Raw genomic sequence first — 19,955 nt, 5'->3', positions numbered from 1 at the left:
AAGACTAGAGTAAATAAATCCAAAGAGGAAATGAAACTCCTAAGGTTGAGCCCTGAGTGCTCTGTACGAGTCTTTTAACTGCAGACATTCCACGAAGCAATGTGGTAGGCAATAACTGGCAGTCTGAGTACCAAATGGAAAGTAACAGCTCCCCATACTCCGGGGAATGGGAGTGCCGAACTTGGATACACGTTCCCTTGTTGGTTAAACAACATGCTGTTCCAGAAAGCCATCACGGCTGCAGTCTATGAAATCCTCCTCAAGACAGCCTCGAACAAATTGATTGTGCAAGGCAAAGTCCCCCACGATAACAGCGGTTCCATTCTTACATGCCTCAGATATCCTGTGTTTCCTGTCTGTGACACTGTAGTGATATTATTCGTGTTTAATTGACAATTCACACAAGTGATTTTTTCCCTTTACTATTCGTTATCACTACCCAGATGGATTCAATATTCCGCTCCTTAGATCTTATATCGTCCCTCACAATCGCCCTGATCTCATCCTTAATGAAGAGCGCTAACCGACCTCCTTAACCTTCTTGTCTGTCCTTCTGTATTACCCGATATACCTGGATATTTGCAATCTTCTCCACCTTGAAATCACGTCTCCATAATGACCACTAAATCATTCACCTTTGTAGTGATTTGTTCCACAAGTTCACTGACCTTATTTGAAAAACTACAGACATTCAGATAGAGTGCTTTTACACTCATTGTGCTTTTGAAATCATGTCATCTTTCTCTCTTTACACTTGAAGTTCCTTCGCTTCACTTCACTCCACTCTTATTTTTCTTTTTTTAATCTTTTGCTTTTACTTCACCTTTATCTTATTTATTTTCTATTTTTTTTATCATTTTTTTATTTTACCTCATCGTTATCCACACTTTTATTTTATTTGTTTTTACTTCTACTCCACCAATCTGTTAAGCCCTCGCCCTATTATTTAGTTTAAATCCACAGCCCTCGTTATGCGACTCGCTGGGATCCCGGTCCCATCACGGTTCAGGTGTAGCCCACCCCATGGGAACAACTCCCTCCTTCCCCAATGCTGGCGTCAATATCTCATGAATTCCAACCCACATCTCCCAAGCCAGTTCTTGAGTCATGCATTGAAGTCTCGAATCTTCTTTACCCTATCCCAATTTGCCCCGGGCTCGGGCAGTAATCCGTTTCCGTTCTGCTTTTCAGGTTAGGCCGCAGCTGTTCAAATTCCCTCAGCACAACCTCTTCCCTCGCTCGATCTTTGCCATAAATATATCTTAAATATTTGCAGTGACTTCTCCTCCACTGACGCCCGCTGCTGACAATTACAGAAATCCACTCCTCGCTGGCTGAAGAAACTCCTCCGAATCTCTGGTGTAGATTGGCATCCTTCAATTCTGAATCTCCCCTGCATGTCTTAGTCTCCCTCAACGGAGGAAACCTTCTTTCCCAGTCCCCCCACCGAGTACCTTTAACATTCGATAGGTTTCAATGAGGTCAATTACTTAAATATCTTTTGTAAGAAATGTCTAACTTGAAGGTATTGTAAAAAAAGCATGAGTGTGAAAGACAATATTTATCAACTAATTGTTCAAAAGACATGTCTATCTTCTTTCAATAGATCTAAAAAAATAATTAATACCTTTATTATTCCAATATTTTTTTTAAATGTATCACTCAAAGAAGGCTGAGAAAATAATTTCGATAAATTAAACTACAACGTTTATTATTTTTTAATTAAAAAAGTACGGAACTGGAGCCAAAATTGAAAAGAATACTTAATCACAGGGTATAAATTTAAATTAGCAACTTTAGCTAATTGTATAAGTAGAGCAGCTCCCAATAACGAGGTTAACCAAAACTATTTCACAGCTTTCAATACCAAATGTACTCAAATTGGCCGCTCGTTCTTATCAACCCAGTTTAACGAGTGTAACCAAAAAGACATATATCGCACATTAACATCCCAGTACTACATTCTTAAATTAGCCAAAGCAGGACCTCCATCCTTTTTCCCTTTTTGGAAGTGAGATTTACTAATTCTTGGTCTTTTATCAAAAGTATTTAAGTAATTTTCGTTACATATAGTGTGCCGACCTGTTAGATACTATTACAAGCATGAACCCTTTGATGAAGGGTTCCATGGGAAGAATTTATAATTTATTATTACAATGGGATGAACGTCCTTTATGTAAGATTAAACAAGTTTGGGAAAAGGAACATAATTTGACCTTCTTGACGGAGGACTGGATGCGGATTCTGAAGTTGGTTAACTCTTCTTCGATTTGTGCCAGTCATTCGCTGATAGTTTAAAATTGTGCAAAGTCATATCTGAGTCTTTTTTGTGTATGAATTGTTAAGAGGAGCTGTGGTTCTTCTTATATTCGCTCAATATTATACTCTACATGATTTTGACAGTGTTTATTCTTGCCTTTGTTTGTACTTTTATTGAAATACGTATTTGAGATAACTTCTCCTTTGACTCGTATCCTTATTTTTTTAATCAATAAAAAAGATGGAAAATGTAAATCTTTCCTACTGTTGATAGTTACTGTGATAGATGTAACCCTGGGACAGCTGCACTGACGCATATGCTGTGGTCTTGTTCTATACTGGAACAGTTTTGGAAGTCAGTTATTTCTACAATTTCGGAAGCAGTTAAAATTAATTTATAGCCTAACAAATAAACAGTGCTCTTTGGAATAATTCCTCAAAATATCCGCGGTGTGTCTTTGTCTGACCAACATCTTATTGCGTTTGTTACATTGATAGCTGGGAGAGCCATTCTGCTGAAGTGGAAGGATGCGTCGGTTCCCACTCTGTCATAATGGCTCTATCAAGTGATGTTATGTCTTAGTTTGGAGAAAATTAGAAGTCGAACCTTCGAACCTGTGTTTCACTCTGAGAAAAGATGGGGGGCATTTGCTCGTTGATACCAGTTGAGCTCATTGATAGGTATCCTCCGAGATCTAATTGTAAATTTTGGTTAGGGAGCGCGAAGCACAGAAACAAATATCACTGTGATGATTGTACGTTCCAGTATCAATTGTTTGGTGACAGTAAAGTAAGTAAAGTATATATATATATATATATATATATATCTATTTGATAGCAGTTTAATGTTAATCTTTAGAAGCTTTTTGTATGACGCATGGCTCCGGGGTTGAGCACCGATTGGCTTTTTTTCACTTTTTCTTTGATTTAGTTGATTTTTTTCTTTTCTTTTTTCGTGTTACCAGATTTTTCATTCTTAAAAACAGTTTTTCCTTTGAGACATTGCTGGTGTTACCCATTTCGATGTACTCTTTTAATTTTGGACGACGATGATGATGATGATGATGATGATGATGATAATAATAATAATAATTATTATTATTATTATAATAATAATAATAATAATAATAATAATTTGGGAAGATAGGTTTCAATAAGGTCAACACTCAGCCCTCTGAATTCCAGTGAGTAGAGGCACAGATCCATGCCTTTTCCATCAACCACTTCTTTGCACATTTTCCTCTCTAAGTGTCTGCTTCTGCAACATAATCTGTTGATCAAAAATATTAAGACCAGTCTACACTGACTGTAGTTTCCCGATGAGGAAGTCTAACATTCCGTTGCAGGGGGAGATACATTGGCCCAGGATTTGGATCTTGTTGATTGTAACTGAGTAAATGACGTGTTGAACGCTAAGCTGTTGTCAATAAACCGCAGGCTGACGTAGGTATTGCTGTTCTCCAGATGGTCCAAGGTCTAGTGCTGAGTAAGTGAGTTTGCACCCGCCGTAGACCTATTGTGGAGAGAGAGAAGATGCAGCGGGTCAACGTGTTGGGCTCAGAGTAGATCCTCTGCGATGCAAACATCCAGGAAATTTCAAGTAATTCAAGAGGCTTACAAGATGATAGATGGGACATATAGAGACGTATAAACATAGAAGCATAGAAAACCTACAGAACAATACACGCCTGTCAGCCCACAAAGTTGTGCCAAACATTTCGCTACCCAATAACTTAACTATTTAACATTTCGCTTAACTATAGCCCTGCATTGTTCTAAGCTCCGTGTACTTATCGAGAAATATCTTAAAAGAATTTATCGTATCTGCCTACACCAATTTTGCCGGCAGCCCATTCCACGCACTCACCACTCTCTGAGTAAAAAACTTACCCCGATATCTCCTCTGTACCAGCACTCCAGCAGTTTAAACCCGTGTCCACTTCTGTCAACCATTTCATCCCTGGGAAAAAGCCTCTGACTATCCATATGATCAATGCCTCTTATCATCTAAAACACCGCTATCAGGACACCTCTCATCCTCCGTCATTCCAAGGAGAAAAAGCCGAGTTCACTCAATCTATTCTCATAAGACATGCTTCACAATTCAGGCGACATCCCTGTAAATCACCTCTGCACCATTTCTATGGCTTCCACATCGTTCCTGTAGTGAGGCGATCAGAACTGAGCACAGTACTCCAAGTGGTGGCTGACCAGGGTCCTATATAGCTGTAACATTACCTCTCGGCGCCAAAATTCAATTCCACGATTGAGGAAGGTCAATACGCCGTACACTCTCTTAACCACAGCGTCAACCTTCGCAGCTGCTTTGAGCGTCCGATGGACTCGGACCCTGAGATCCCTCTGATCCTCCACACTGACAAGAGTCTCACAATCAATACATTATTCTGCCATTATATTTGACCTACCAAAATGAACCACCTCACACTTATCTGGGTTGAACTGCATCTGCCACTTCTCAGCCGAGTTTGCATCCTATCAATGTCCCGCTGTAACCTCTGACCGCCCTCCACACCATCCACAGCACCTCCAACATGCATGGGATACCTTACGAAATGCCTTGCCGAAATACATCTACACTACATCTCCTCCTATTCCTTCATCAACAAGTTTACTCACATCCTCAGAAAATTTCAATCAGGCTCGTAAGGCACGATCTGCCCTTGGCAAAGCCATGCTGACTATTCCTAGTCGTATTATACTCTCCAAATGTTCATAAATCCTGCCACTGAGGATCTTCTCCATCAACTAACCAACCACTGAGGTTAGACTCACTGGTCTATAATTTCCTGGTCTATCTGTCCTCCTTTTCTTGAATGAAGAAACACATTCGCAACCCTCCAATCCTCCAGAACCTCTCCTGCCTCCCTATTGATGATGCAAAGATCATCCCCAGCTACACAGCAATCTCCTCCCTCGCCTCCCACAGTAGCCTGGGGTACATCTCAACCGGGCCCTGCGACTGGTGGTTACATCCAAGGTACAGGACCGAAGAAACTGGGTGACAGCCAGGGAGGGGTAAGCGGTTAAGTAACAAGTGCACAGTACCCCTGTAGCTCTCCCCATGAACAACAGAAATATCACCTTTGGATTCTGGCAGAGTGAGGGCGGAGGACCACCTAAAAGAGGAAAGTGTCGGTAATCCGGTCTCTGGTAGTGAGTCAGGATTCTTAAGTGTGAGGGTGAACAGCCAGAAGTCTCTTAACTGAAAACGTAGGATTGGATTAGTACTTCACTCTGAGATGTAGTCACAGGTATCGGTAACACAATGTAATGAAGGGAATTACAGACGCATGAGAAGATTTGGAGGGGGTGGGATGCTGAAAATACAGATAATATCCGAACTGTGATTGTGTGATTGGACGGAATCACTCAGAAAGAAATCATTCGGGGAAATGTGTGATGGGAGATTCACTCTGTGTCTGAAAAAGGTTGAACAGCCAGCGCAGTGAAGAGTGCCCCCTGTGGCCAACCCCCACAATAACAGGTCTACCACTTTGTATACATTTGGTTGGGGGAGGGGTGATGGGACGGTGTGGAGGGAGATTCACTCTGTGTCTAACTCCAAGAGTGTGCGAATGGATGGTGTGGAGGGAGCTTCAATCTGTGTCTGACACCGGGAGTGTGTGATGGGAGTGTGTGTGGAGGGAGTTTCATTCAGCGTCTGTCTCATAAAATGTGCTTTTCACTCCTACTAAATTTGTTGTGTGCGACGGGAGCGCCGAAGGACCGTCACTGCTTTTCTGATCCCGACACTGTGTGATGTAGCGTTGCTTCAGAAGCATCACTCACCGTCTGACTTCAGGAGTGTTTGATGGGATGGTTTGGATGTATCCCCACTCTGTGGCTGAAAACCGGAGTCACAGACTCACATAAATATGGCGTTGCGACAGCCTCCAATCAGAGATCGGGAGCGGGAAGTGAAGTGTGCATTAGAAAGCAGCGCCTCGCGTTTGTTTGAACAAAAACCAATCAGCGAGGCGCGTTCATTAGCAAGGGAAAATTAAGATAAGACATGGGCTACTGTTGTTGGATTTGTTTTTAGTTTATTTATTGTTTCCTTATTTATAATTGCACCGTTAGAACAGTAGGCATTCCTGGTCGGAGAGTTAAATGCTCCTCTTGCAGGAAGTGGGATGGCAGGTAGACCTTAAGTGTCTCTGACAACTTCACCTGTAAGAAGGTCATCCAGCTTCAGCTTTTAACACTCGGCGTTAAGGGGATGGAAGTGAAACTGGATCATTCGGGAAGCCTAGGGCTGATAGGGAAGTGAGGAAGTTAGACCGAATGTGCAGGTCGCAGGAAACTGGGTGACAGTCAGGCCGATGAAAAAGGTTGTACAGCCAGGCGCTTTGAAGAGTGCCCCCTGTGGCCAAACCCCTCAATAACACGTCTACCAGTTTGTATTCATTTGGATGGGGGAGGTGTCAAATGACGAAGTAGAGGGAAATATCTCCGGTCAGGTCTCTGGCGCCGATTTTGTCTCTATGGTTTAGAAGGTTAGGGGGAGGGCGAGATGAGGCGAGCTGTGATGAGAGGGGATCATTTATTCGGGGATTAGAAAAGTGGTTCTGTGTGCGATAGAGAGATTCCTGGATGGTATTTTGCCTCCCGAGTGTCAGGGACACTACCACTCCGAGCGGGTCTTCTGCAATCTTCAGTGGGAGGGTGAGCAGGCGAAGGTCGGCTCGTGCTGGTGTGACCAGAATTAGAAAGACAACACCGACTAACACGTGGGTAAGGTGTCGTGATATGAATGAGCGCTTCTGATAGTTGGATCATTGGGTTCTCTTCCAAGGAAGGTGCGACCAGTGTATACGGCCTATTTCAATACAATCCTAGTTGAATTTTCATCCAATCTTACATGAATAGCCATTAATGCAGCTGGACGAAACAGGGTAACTCCAGGACCAAGGTGCAGAAACACCTATAATGTGTAAGGCTTAAAATAGGCCACAACACAGCTTGAGTCCAGCGGTCCACAGAATTTGACCGAAATTTTGATTCGACACCAACAGAGGTTGTCTTCTGCCGAGCGAACAGAAGGGGGCGGTGCATACACCTGCCTGGAGGCCGCGCCGCAACTCCCGCACATGGCGCAGTCCCTGGTTTTCCTCCGCCACTGAGCAAATCTCACCGTTTCCACTTTGACTGGCCTGGATCTAATATCCCAGCGGAATGTCCTGCCATTAAAGAGGAGGAGGGGTGGGGATTGAACCGGAGATGCAGGGGGATGAAAACAGAATGCCAAGACAGATGGTGGAGCGGTTGTTGGGACAGATGTTGTTAAGACCACAGACAAAGTGAGGAAGCAAAAGGTTGAGCCAGCTGGGACTCATGTTCTGCGCTGTCTCCGTTTCAATGCAGGAAGTATTGTACGAAAGGCAGATGAGCTTAGGGCAGGGGTCAACGGCTGGAACTATGATATTGTAGACATCAGCGGACGCCATTGCAGGGCGGGCAGGAGCGTCAGCTCAACATTCCCGGTTTCGGTTGTATTAGTCGTGATGAAGCGGGATGTATTCAAAGTTGAGGGGCGGCTTTTCTAGTCACATGGGATTCACTGACAAACTCAGGGAGAGAGGGGTTCATGTGCCTCTCTGACAGGGACGTTAATGTGCAGGGAACGCAGGGAGATGGTTGTTGTGCAGTCAGATGTGATACAGCTCAATTGGCATATCACAACATTGTGGGCCGAAGTGTCTGTTGTGTTCGGTAATTTACGTTCACTGCTCTGCAGGAGGGGCCAAAAGACAGATTCAAACTCATCGTTTGGACAGATAATTCTCTGGGGTAGATCAAGGACTATGGCGATAAATTGCAAATCACAGAGAACAACCACTTCACAGACAGCGTACGCAGTGAGCGAGACACACAGCTGTCACTGTCACACCTACACACCCCTCACCATCACATGGTCACAACCCCGACCGGAAGCTGAGTGACCCCATACCGTGACACCCAGACGCATCTCTCTGTGACATTCTGTGTAACAGCATAGGAAATGGAACTGGATGAACCGGGGATCATTCGGGAAGCTGAGGGGGTGAGAGGAAAGACATATAGAGAGGTATTTACACCCACGGTGTAGCGTACAGGAAACTGGGTGACAGAGAGGAAGGTGAAGCGGGTTAAACAGCCATCTCCAGTGCAGAGACCTCTTGTGGCCAACCCGCTCAATAACATTTTGGATACTTCTGGATGGGAGGAGAGAGATGCAAATGAGAAAGCAGGGGAATGTCTCACCGGTCAGGTCTCTGGCACTGACGTTGGTTCCGTAGCTCAGCCAGGAATAAGGGGTGAAATCTGGCGAGCTGTACCGATAGGATTGTCTTTGTTAGGGGAACGGAATGAGGTACAGTGGACGAGAAGGAGATTCCTCGAAGGTAAGCGGTCAGTATCGTCACCAGTATATAGGTAGAGAATGGGAGTCTGCTCTCAAAACTTATGCATGTGCAGGTGTGTACAAAATTAGAAAGAATATTCAGTTTAAAATGTGGCTAAAAAGCTAGGGTTTAAGCACACTTCGTATGTACAAAATATAAAAATAGCAAGCATACGTAGGATGATGGTCAGTACATTCACGCATTATGTACACACACACACAGACACACACACACACACACACACACACACACACACATACACACACACACAGACACACACACACAGACACACACACACACATACACACACTCACACAGACACACACACACACACACACACACACATACACACACACACACACACACACACACACACACACACACACACACACACACACACACTTATGCAGCTTGAGGCCCCTGGGTATTTTGATGCTACGGTAATCTACAATGGTTCACAACACAGATTGCATTCTGCCGAGCGAACACTGGGGGGCAGCACAGGCTCCTGCCTGGAGGCCGCACCACACAGCCTTCACCTTGCTCAGATCCTTCATTTCCTCTCCCATGAGCAGCTCTCTCACTTTACACCAGAACTGGAATCGAATTAATATCCCAGCGGTAAGGTTTGCCATTAGAAGGCGAGAGTGGGGTATAAACTAGAGTGTCAGGGACATGTAAACATGAACGCTATTACAGATAGTTGAGTGGTTGTTGAGACAGATGTTGCTAGGACTTCTGAAAAAGTCAAGAAGCAAAAGGTTGAGCCTGCTGGGACTCATGTTCTGAGCGTCGTGCTTTTCAATGCAGGAAGTATTGTTTGAAGGGCAGATGCGCTCGGGTCAGGGGTCAACGTCTCTAAGCCTGACACGGTAGATATTAGTGAGACTTGATTGCAGGTGGGACAGTACCGTTTGCTCAAGCTATGAACGAGACACACAACCCTCACTGTGACACGGAGTTGTTCTTCAATGGGACACTGAAAGTGTTTCGGTGTCACTGCCACAACCCTCATCTGACATGAACACGCCCCTCATCGTGACACTGACACAGGAACAGGCTCTGCACCACAGCAGGATCTCACCACTCAACGATACCAACACAGAGTCAGGCCCTGCAGTGTAACTCGAATACAGTCCTCCCCGTATGCATAACACGCTCCCTCTTCAAAACCACTCCCGTCTCTGTCACCCATCCCTCGCCTACAAGCAGCCCTGTCTCCGTGACCCACATCCTGTCCTGCACTCTTCGCCGCCTCCATCATCCCGTCCGTACCCATACGCCCCGCCCCGTCACCGAGATAAACTCCACCCGCTTAACGCTCCCCATCTACGTCGTCCCTCCACTCTCCTCCCACTCTGTGACACAGGCAATTGTGCGGAGTATGAGGGAGAGATGATGGCTGGCGTTTCACCTTCCCCGTACCATGGCTATCGATCGCCAGGATCTGAATCTCTCCACAACTTTGCATGCTCAGGCCGGTCACATGTTCCACACCACTTGCGTCAGTGTTTGCAAACTCACCACCCTTTCCCTGGCCTCTTCTCTCCTCCCCTTCCTTCCTCTAACGGCAGCACACAGTCCGCCCACACAGACACACCATCTCCGAGAGATACACACAATTCAAGACTACTGGACAGCCGAAACGCTGGGTATTGGTGAGTGGGGAGAACGAAGCAGGGAGTGGGTTTCGTACTTTGGCTCACTCCGGTAGGGTGTGCTGCGATGTGCGGGAGGTACTTCACATGTCTGACACCAGGAGTGTGATGGGATAATATTTAGGGAGCTTCGCTGGTTATCAGACCCAGGAACCGTGCGTTTGGACGGTTTGGACGGAGCTTCACTCTTTGTGTGACCCCGGAGTGTGGGTTGAAACACAAATGGGGGAGTTGTAGTCTGTGTATGATCCCGGGGGTGTGTGATGGGTCGTTGAGGAGGGAGCGTGACTTAGTGTATGTTTCCAGGAGTGTGTGATGGGATTGTATGGAGGGATTCATGCTCTGTCTGTGACTCCTGGCCATGGTTCCGTGGATTTCGGCGTTTAAACAGACTCCAAACAAAGACAGTGAGACAGAAAATGGTGCCTCACACGTTCTGCTCCAATGGCTGCTATCTGAGCACCCTTTCTGTGGCCTCACTCTCCTCCCCTTCCTTCCTCTTTTCACAGCACACCATTCCTTCTCTATGATTCTTTTTTTTATAATATATTTTATTGAAGGAACCGCACAATGTGGAATACATAATGGTTTATATTTTCCTCCATTTTGCTTTTGTATCTTACCCCTATAAAAACCTCCCCTCACCCGCCCTCACCGAACATACAATGGCAGCTAATGTATTTACAATACAACACTTCACAAATACAAGTACGGACATTTCACAGCCATACCCCCACACTACTTCAAGACGAAGGCCCACACACATCTACAACATCTCAGGTGATCCAAAGATTATAACTTAAAGAAAAAAATTATGGGATTGGGGATAATATTCTGGCATGGGTGGAGGACTGGCTTTTTAACAGAAAACAGAGAGTTGGGATAAATGGTTTATTCTCAGACTGGCAGTTGGTGACTAGTGGTGTTCCGTAGGGGTCGGTGTTGGGACCCCAACTCTTTACAATCTATATTAATGATTTGGAGAAAGGGACTATGTGCAACGTATCGAAGTTTGCTGATGACACAAAGATGGGAGGGAGTGTAATGAGTGCGGAGGACATTGAAACCCTGCAGGGGGACATAGATAGGCTGAGTGATTGGGCAGACATTTGGCAGATGAAATATAATACTGACAAGTGTGAGGTCTTGCACTTTGGCAGGAAGAATAATAGAGGAAGTTATTATCTAAATGGAGAGAAACTGGAAAGTGCTTCTGTGCAAAGGGAACTGTGGGTCCTGCTGCAGGAAACACAAAAAGTTAGTATGCAAGTGCAGCAGGTGGTTAAGAAGGCCAATGGAATGCTGGCTTTTATTGCTAGGGGGATGGAGTTGCTAGGGGATAAGAACAGAGAGGTCTTACTGCAGTTGTACCGGGTATTGGTGAGACCACACCTGGAGTACTGCGTGCAGTTCTGGTGTCCATATTTAAGAAAGGACATACTGGCTCGCGAGGCAGTGCAGAGAAGGTTCACTAGGTTAATTCCGGGGATGGGTGGGTTGATGTATGGTGAGAGGTTGAGTAGATTGGGACTCTACTCATTGGAGTTCCGAAGAATGAGAGACGATCTTATTGAACCATATAAGATTGTGAAGGGGCTTGATCGGGTGGATGCGGGGAGAATGTTCCCAATGATGGGTGAAACTAGGAATAGGGGACATAATCTTAAAATAAGGGGATGCCGTTCAAGGACTGAGTTGCGGAGAAATTTCTTCACTCAGAGGGCAGTGGGGCTTTAGAATTTACTGCCCCAGAGAGCTGTGGAAGCTACTACACTCAATAAATTCAAAACGGAGATAGACATTTTCCTGGATAAAAGTGGCATTAGGGGATACGGTGAGCGAGCAGGTAAGTGGACATGAGGCTAGGTTTAGATCAGCCATGTGATCTCCTGGACCAGTTTTCGATAGCCTGGATGGGTCGGAGAGGAATTTTCCAGATTTTTTCTCCTCAATTGGCAACTCGGTTTTTTTTTCCCCCGGGTGATCACATGGGTTTGGGCGGGATGAATAATAAAATAAAATGGGCGGCATGGTGCCCTGTTGGTTGGCACTGTTGCCTTGTGGGATTCGGTGAAAACTAGAGTTAAGATTGGATCAGCCATGATCTTGTTGAATGGCAGAGCAGGCTTGAGGGGCCGATTGGCCTACTCCTGCTCCTATCTCTTATGTTCTTATGTTTATGTTCTTATGATCTAGAATACACTCATATTACTATTCATCAACAACCCTGTGAGGTAAACCATATGCGTGTTAAAAGGGAAGCAACTTTCCAACTACAATCCAATGCCCTCAACCGGTAGGTAATTCCTTAAGACTACCAAAATATGACAAGAAAGGCCCCCATTTCGAATAGAACTTCCTCACAGACGCCCTCAGAGTGAATTTAATCTTTTCTAATTTCAGAATAAAATATTACGTCCTCTAACCAAGCAGCAGCAGATGGGGGAGTGGCGGATTTCCAGACCAGCAAGATTCTCCTACGGGCCAAAAGCGATGTAAGTGAAATGATATCCGACTGGTTTGCATTTCAATCCAAAACATCATCTGCCACACCAAATACAATTATAAGCGGGCAAGGTCTTAGTGTCACCACAAAACCTCACTGATAATTTTATAAACCAGTGCCCAGTAGCCATCAAGCCGAGGGCAAGACCAAAATGCATGCACTAAACCAGCCGGAGGGAAGGAACATCTGTCACAGCCTGTGTCTGTCCCGGGATATATCTCAGCACGCCTGGCTTTATTTAAATATACCGTGTAAAACTTTAAATTGTATGAGCCCCAGTCTAGCACATGATGACGAGGAATGGACCATATTCAGTGCTTTTCCCCAATATTCCTCAGCCAGATCCACACCAAGGTCATCCTCCCAGCTAGTCGTAGTTTTATTTAGATCTTGAACTCACAAAGACATCAGCTGAGAGTATTGTACAGAGATCAGCCCTTTATTATTAAAGCTAAGAGTGAGTTTGTCCCACAACATAGCAGGTGGTATATCAGAAAAAGGGGGAGATTTTTCCTTGACAAAGTGGAGAATATGCAGGTATTGAAAATAAAATAGTCAGGAATGGACAGGAGGAGGAGTATAGGAAACTGATACAGGACTTTGTGATATGGTGCAACTCAAACTACCTGCGTCTCAATATCACCAAGACCAAGGAGATGGTGGTGGACTTTAGGAGATCTGGGCCTCATATGGAGCCAGTGATCATTAATGGAGAATGTGTGAAGCAGGTTAAGACCTACAAGTATCTGGGAGTACAGTTAGACGAGAAGCTAGACTGGACTGCCAACACAGATGCCTTGTGCAGGAAGGCACAGAGTCGACTGTACTTCCTAAGAAGGTTGGCGTCATTCAATGTCTGTAGTGAGATGCTGAAGATGTTCTATAGGTCAGTTGTGGAGAGCGCCCTCTTCTTTGTGGTGGCGTGTTGGGGAGGAAGCATTAAGAAGAGGGACGCCTCACGTCTTAATAAGCTGGTAAGGAAGGCGGGCTCTGTCGTGGGCAAAGTACTGGAGAGTTTAACATCGGTAGGTAGCTGAGCGAAGGGCGCTGAGTAGGCTACGGTCAATTATGGATAACTCTGAACATCCTCTACATAGCACCATCCAGAGACAGAGAAGCAGTTTCAGCGACAGGTTACTATCGATGCAATGCTCCTCAGACAGGATGAAGAGGTCAATACTCCCCAATGCCATTAGGCTTTACAATTCTACCGCCAGGACTTAAGAACTTTTTAAAAGCTATTATTAATGCTTTTTGAGATAGTGATTTAGATGCATATCATATTTTTTTACTGAGTTAAGTATTGTATGTAATTAGTTTTGCTACAACAAGTGTATGGGACATTAGAAAAAAGTTGAATTTCCCCATGGGGATGAATAAAGTATCTATCTATCTATCTATCTATCTATCTATCTATCTATCTATCTATCTATCTATCTATCTATCTATCTATCTATCTATCTATCTATCTATCTATCTATCTATCTATCTAAAATGATGATGCGGAAGGCCATATTTACTGCACAGGTGATCAAAACTGTTAAATATATTTTCAGTGCACAAATCCTTAATGCGCACAAGACGCTTCAAACCCCATTGTCTAAAAACTGAATCGAGTGTGTAGGAAAGAAATAGATGGCCTCTATGAATGGGACCCAAAACTGAACTGTTGTGAACGTATAGTGGTAGGGAAATTGATTTAAAATTTTTGAGGGTGGAGGCGCACGACAGGGTCAGATGTGAATTGAGAGGATTTCAATGGCAATGTTCTGTGACCCCCCCCCTCCTAACACCTTGAAATAATGTAGTTGACTTAAGTGCATTAGAAAGAGGTTCAACTGCAATACCAAAAAATATTCTATGATACTCAAGTAGGTGAGTGAGCAGCTCGATTCCCTGGTCCATATATGTACCAATGAAATCGGTATGTATGGGAAGGTGGTTCTGCACAGTGAGGTCAGAGATTTAGCTATTAAATTAAAGGACAGGAACACCACCCTTCCCAGTGTGCCCAGACCTAGGAAGACCATACAGTTTAGCACGTGGCTCAAGCTACGGTGCAGGTGGGAGGGCTTCAGAATTCATTGTGTTTATTCCAAGGAACGTGAGATGTCAACAGAAGAGATGGAAGACGGTTTGCACATAAACTAGAGGGCAATTGATATCCCAGCGGGAAGGTTTGTCAGTACTGTGGCATGAGAGTTTTTGGGAGAGTTGTTGAACTCGATTTGCCAGGGGATGGGATTCAGAGTTCGAGAGCAGATAGCGGAGTCGATATGGAAACAGATATTGTTAAGTCCTCTGAAAAAGGCAGGAATCAAAAGGTTGTGCATCATGCGATTGGTGCCCTGAGCTCCGTATATTTCAATGCAGGAAGCTTCTGAAAATCGCAGTTGAGCTCAGGACATGAATCAACGCAGTGAATATGATATTGCAGCCATTATTGAGAATTGGGTGTAGGAGGAACAAGCAGGACAGCAAGATATTTCGGGTTTCCCTATTTTTAGACGTGAGAAAACGGAAGAATTAAAGGAGGAGGGGTGACATTACAGTGCTGAGCAAATGTCACCACAAAACACAGTCAGAACAGACAGGACAACTTCTCTAAGTGAGGCTTCATGGATGGAAATATAGAAACATAGGAAACGTACAGCATGATAGAGGGCCCTTCGGCCCACAAAGCTGCGCCCATCATCTCCCTACTTTAGAAATTGCTGGGCTTATACATAGCCCTCTATTTTTCTAAGCTCACACACAAAGTCTCTTAAAAGTGCCTATTGTGTCCGCCTCCACCACCGTTGCCGGCAGCCCATTCCACGCTCTCACCACTCTCTGAGTAAAAAAAACATCCCCCTGACTTCTTCTGTTTACCTAGTCCCCAGCACCTTATACCTGTGTCCTCTTGTGGCAACCATTTCAGCCATGGGAAAAAGCCTCTGACTATCCACACGATCTATGCCTCTCATCATCTATTCCACCTTTATCAGGTCACCTCTCATCCTCCGTCGCTCCAAGGAGAAAAGGCCGCGTTCACTGAACCTGTTATAATAATGCATGATCCCCAATCGGGGAAACATCCTGTAAATCTTCTCTGCACCCTTTCTATGGGTTAAACATTCTTCCGGTAGTGAGGAAACCAGTACTGAGCACAGTGCTCCAAGTGGTGTCTGGTCAGGGGCATATATAGCTGCAACATTACATCTCGGCTCTAATTTGTATTCCACGATTGATGAAGGCAAAGTACACCGTACGCCTTCTAAACCACAGAGTCAACCTGCACAGCTGCTTTGAGCGTCCTATGGACTCGGACCCCAAGATCGCTCTGATCCTCCACACTGCCAAGAGTCTTACCATTAGCACTATATTCTGCCATACTATTGACCTACCAAACTGAACAACTTCACACGTATCTGGATTGAACTCCATCTGCCGTTTCTCAGCCCAGTTTTGCATCCAATCAATGTCCCGCTCTAATCGCTGACAGACCGTTACACAACCCACAACAACTCCAGCATTTGTGTCATCAGAATACTTACTAACCCATACCTCTATTTTCTCATACAGGTCATTGATAAAACTCACGAACAGTAGGGGTTCCAGAACAGATCCCTGAGGCACAGCACTGATCAACGACCCCCATGCAGAATATGAACCGTACATTCCCACTCTTTGCCTTTTGTGGGAAAGCCAGTTCTGGATCCATAAGACCATATCCCCTTGTATCCCATGACTCTTTACTTCCTCAATAAGCCATTCACGGGGAACCTTATCAAATGCCTTGCTGAAATCCATATACACTACTTCTACTGTTCTTCCTTCATCAACGTGTTTAGTCACATCCTCAAAAAAAATCAATCAGGCTCTTAAGGCACAACTTGCCCTTGAGAAAGCCATTCTGACTATTCCTAATCATATCATACCGCTCAAAAAGTTCATAAATATTGCCTCTCAGGATCTTCTCCATCAACTTTCCAACCGGTGATGTAAGACTCATTGGTCTATAATTTCCTGGGCTATCTCTACTACCTTTCTTTAATAAAGGAATAACGTTCGCAACCCTCCAATCCTCCACGAACTGATGATTCGTCCCCACTGATGATTCGAAGATCATCGGCAGAGGCTCAGTAATCTCCTCCCGCGCCTCTCATGGTAGCCTGGGTTACATCTCATCCGGTCCCAGTGACATTTCCAACTTGATCTTTTGAAAAGTTCCAGCATATCCTCTTTCATAATATCTACATTTTCAAGCATTTCATGCTGCTGCAAGTTATCACTAATATCTCCTAGATCCTTTTGCACAGGGACTACTGAAGCAAAGTATTCATTAAGTACCTCTGCTATTTCATACGGTTCCATGCACACTTTCCCACTGTCACACTTGATGGGTCCAATTCTTTCAAGTCTTATCCTCTTGTCCTTCACATACTTGCAGAATGCCTTTTGGTCTTCCTTAATCCTGCCCGCCAAGGCCTTCACATGGCCCCTTCTGGCTCTCCAAATTTCATTCTTATGCTCCTTCCTATTAGCCTTATCGTCTTCTAGATCTCTAACATTACCTAAATCTATGAACCCCTTCGGTAAGCTTTCTTTTCTTTTTGACAGATATTAGTCACTCTCCTATCACTTCCGACAGAGACTACTAGACCCTTTGGGAACAAGACGAACAGAGACCGGTGCCGATATCGTCTAAATGTCCATGAGTTGCATTCAGACGTTGAATCCAGGATAACCGCGAATTCTCTTCTGGTCCTCGGCCAGACCAACTGTCTCACCCTCAACAAGAAGCTCTCTATCCCCGAAAGCAAATTCTGCCAACTGTTGACAAGCAGGAAAGGTGAGGTAAAGGGCCGATCCCCACGCTACTAATCTTAAGGACAGAGAGAGAGAATGAGAGAGAGAGATACAGACAGATAGACAGACAGACAGACGGACAGTCAAACAGAGTTAGAGAGCGAAAGAGTCGGTGTCTGTCCCAGAGACTGTGTGATGGGACGGTGTGGAGGGAGATTCACTCTGTGTCTGTCCCAGGGAGTATGTGATGGGACGGTGCGGAGGGATCTTCACTCTGTTTCTAACCCTGGGAGTGTGTGATGGGATGATGTGGAGGGAGATTCACTCTGTGTCTGACCCCGGGAGTGTGTGATGGGACGGTGTGGAGGGAGATTCACTCTGTGTCTGACCCCGGGAGTGTGCGATGGTACGGTGTGGAGGGAGATTCACTCTGTGTCTGACCCCAGTCGTGATTGTTCGTATGTTCCAGGGGATATTGTTCTGTTTCTTCTCTCTCTTACTCGTCCACTCTACGCCCATACACTCTCTCTACCCATTACTCTCTATGTCTCTAGCTCCCTCTGGCTCTCTCTCTCTCTTTCTGCGCGCATCTCTTCTCTTTTGCTTTGCTGCCTCTATTTCGCACACTTTCTATACCCCCCTCACATCCTGTACGTTCCCTACACCCATCTCCGTCCCCGAGATACACCGCATCTGCTAATCGTTCCCCATCTACGTCTCCCGCCATTCCCTTCATCCTCCCCGTCTGTGTCCCAGGCAATAGTGGGGAGTATAAGGGAGAGATGATATCTAGTATTACACCTCTCCCCTTCCACTGGATATCTATCACCAGGATCTGAGCTTCTCCACATCTCTGTATGCACAGGCCGGTCGTGTGGTTCCACACCACTTGCTTCACTACCTGGAAAATTAACACCCTTTCCGTGGACTCTTCTCCCTTTCCTTGCTTTTCCCGCAGCACATGATCCAGTCACACACACACACACACACACACACACACACACACACACACACACACACACACACACACACACACACACACACACACACACACACACACACACACACACACACACACACACCATCTCTGAGAGGCACACTCAATTCAAGACTCGAACGCCGAAAGGCTGGGTATTGGTGAGTGTAAAGAACGGATGAGAGAGAAGTTGCACAGTTTTTCCTGACTCCATTAGAGTGTGCTACGATGGTGCCCGATCTACTTCACATTTCTGACCCCATGCCTGCGTGAACACCACTCCCTGTAGTGCCCATTATATCACCACTCTGCAATCTCCCAAATGTATGGATGGGCCAAGGACATAGGGTAACAGAGGAAATGAAACAAATTGACATTAGGAAGGAAACGGTGATTTGTAGAATGATGGGACTGAAGGCTAGCAAATCCCCCGGTCCAGATGTTCTGCATCCTAGGCTACTAAGAGAGGTGGCTCTGGAAATTGCGGATGCATTGGTAATCATTTTCCAATGTTCCTGAGATTCAGGATCAGTTCCTGAGGTTTGGAGAACGGCTAATGTTATCCACTTTTTAAGAAAGGAGGGAGGGAGAAAACAGAGAACTATCGCCCTGTCAGCCTGACATCAGTGGTGGGGAAGATGCTAGAGTCCATTATTAAAGATGAAATAGTGGCATATCTAGATAGCAGTGATAGGATTAGGCCGAGCCAGCATGGATTTACCAAGGGCAACTCATGCTTGACTAATCTACTGGAATTCTTCGAGGATGTAAACAGGAAGTGAGACAAGGGAGATCCAGTGGATGTAGTGTAACTCGATTTTCAGAAGGCTTTTGATAAGGTCCCACATAGGAGATTGGTGGGTAAATCAGAGCTCATGGCATTGGGGGGAAGTTATTGACATGGATAGAAAACTGGTTGGCAGGTAGAAAGCAAAGGGTAGCGGTGAATGGGAGTTTCTTGGAATGGCAGGTGGTGACTAGTGGGGTGCCACAGGGTTCGGTATTGGGACCAAACCTCTTTACGATTTACATCAACGATTTAGATGAACGCATTGAGAATAGCATCAGCAAGCTTGCTGATGATACTAAGCTGGGTGGCAGTGTGACATGTGATGAGGATGTTAGGAGAATTCAGGGGGACTTGGATAGGTCGGGTGAGTGGGCAGATACTTGGCAGATTACGTTTAATGTGAAAAAGTGTGAGGTTATCAACTTTGGGAGTAAGAACAGGAAGGCAGATTATTATCTGAACGGTGTAGAGTTGGGTAAGGAAGAAATACAAAGAGATCTAGGAGTCCTTGTTCATCAGTTACTGAAGGTGAAATTAGCAAGTGCAGCAGGCAGTGAAGAAGGCTAATGGA

The 19,955-nt window shown here is 45.1% G+C and overlaps 1 long non-coding RNA gene across 2 annotated transcripts; it reads left to right on the top strand.

Annotated features, from left to right (window-relative positions):
* Positions 1-10,278: 10,278 nt before the first annotated feature.
* Positions 10,279-17,648, top strand: LOC140720451 (uncharacterized). Of its 2 annotated transcripts, none has more exons than XR_012097188.1 (4): positions 10,279-10,321; positions 12,518-12,617; positions 12,725-12,816; positions 17,461-17,648. It is a non-coding gene; the product is annotated as an uncharacterized lncRNA (long non-coding RNA). The 2 variants fall into 2 exon arrangements; XR_012097189.1 differs by having other exon boundaries at positions 17,430-17,648.
* The last annotated feature ends 2,307 nt before the right edge of the window (positions 17,649-19,955 follow it).

The sequence above is a fragment of the Hemitrygon akajei genome, unplaced genomic scaffold, assembly GCF_048418815.1.
Source record: "Hemitrygon akajei unplaced genomic scaffold, sHemAka1.3 Scf000042, whole genome shotgun sequence".
NCBI classification, from domain to species: domain Eukaryota; kingdom Metazoa; phylum Chordata; class Chondrichthyes; order Myliobatiformes; family Dasyatidae; genus Hemitrygon; species Hemitrygon akajei.
The sequence above is the reverse complement of the archived record's forward strand: the minus strand, read 5'-3'. Positions and strand labels throughout refer to the sequence as shown.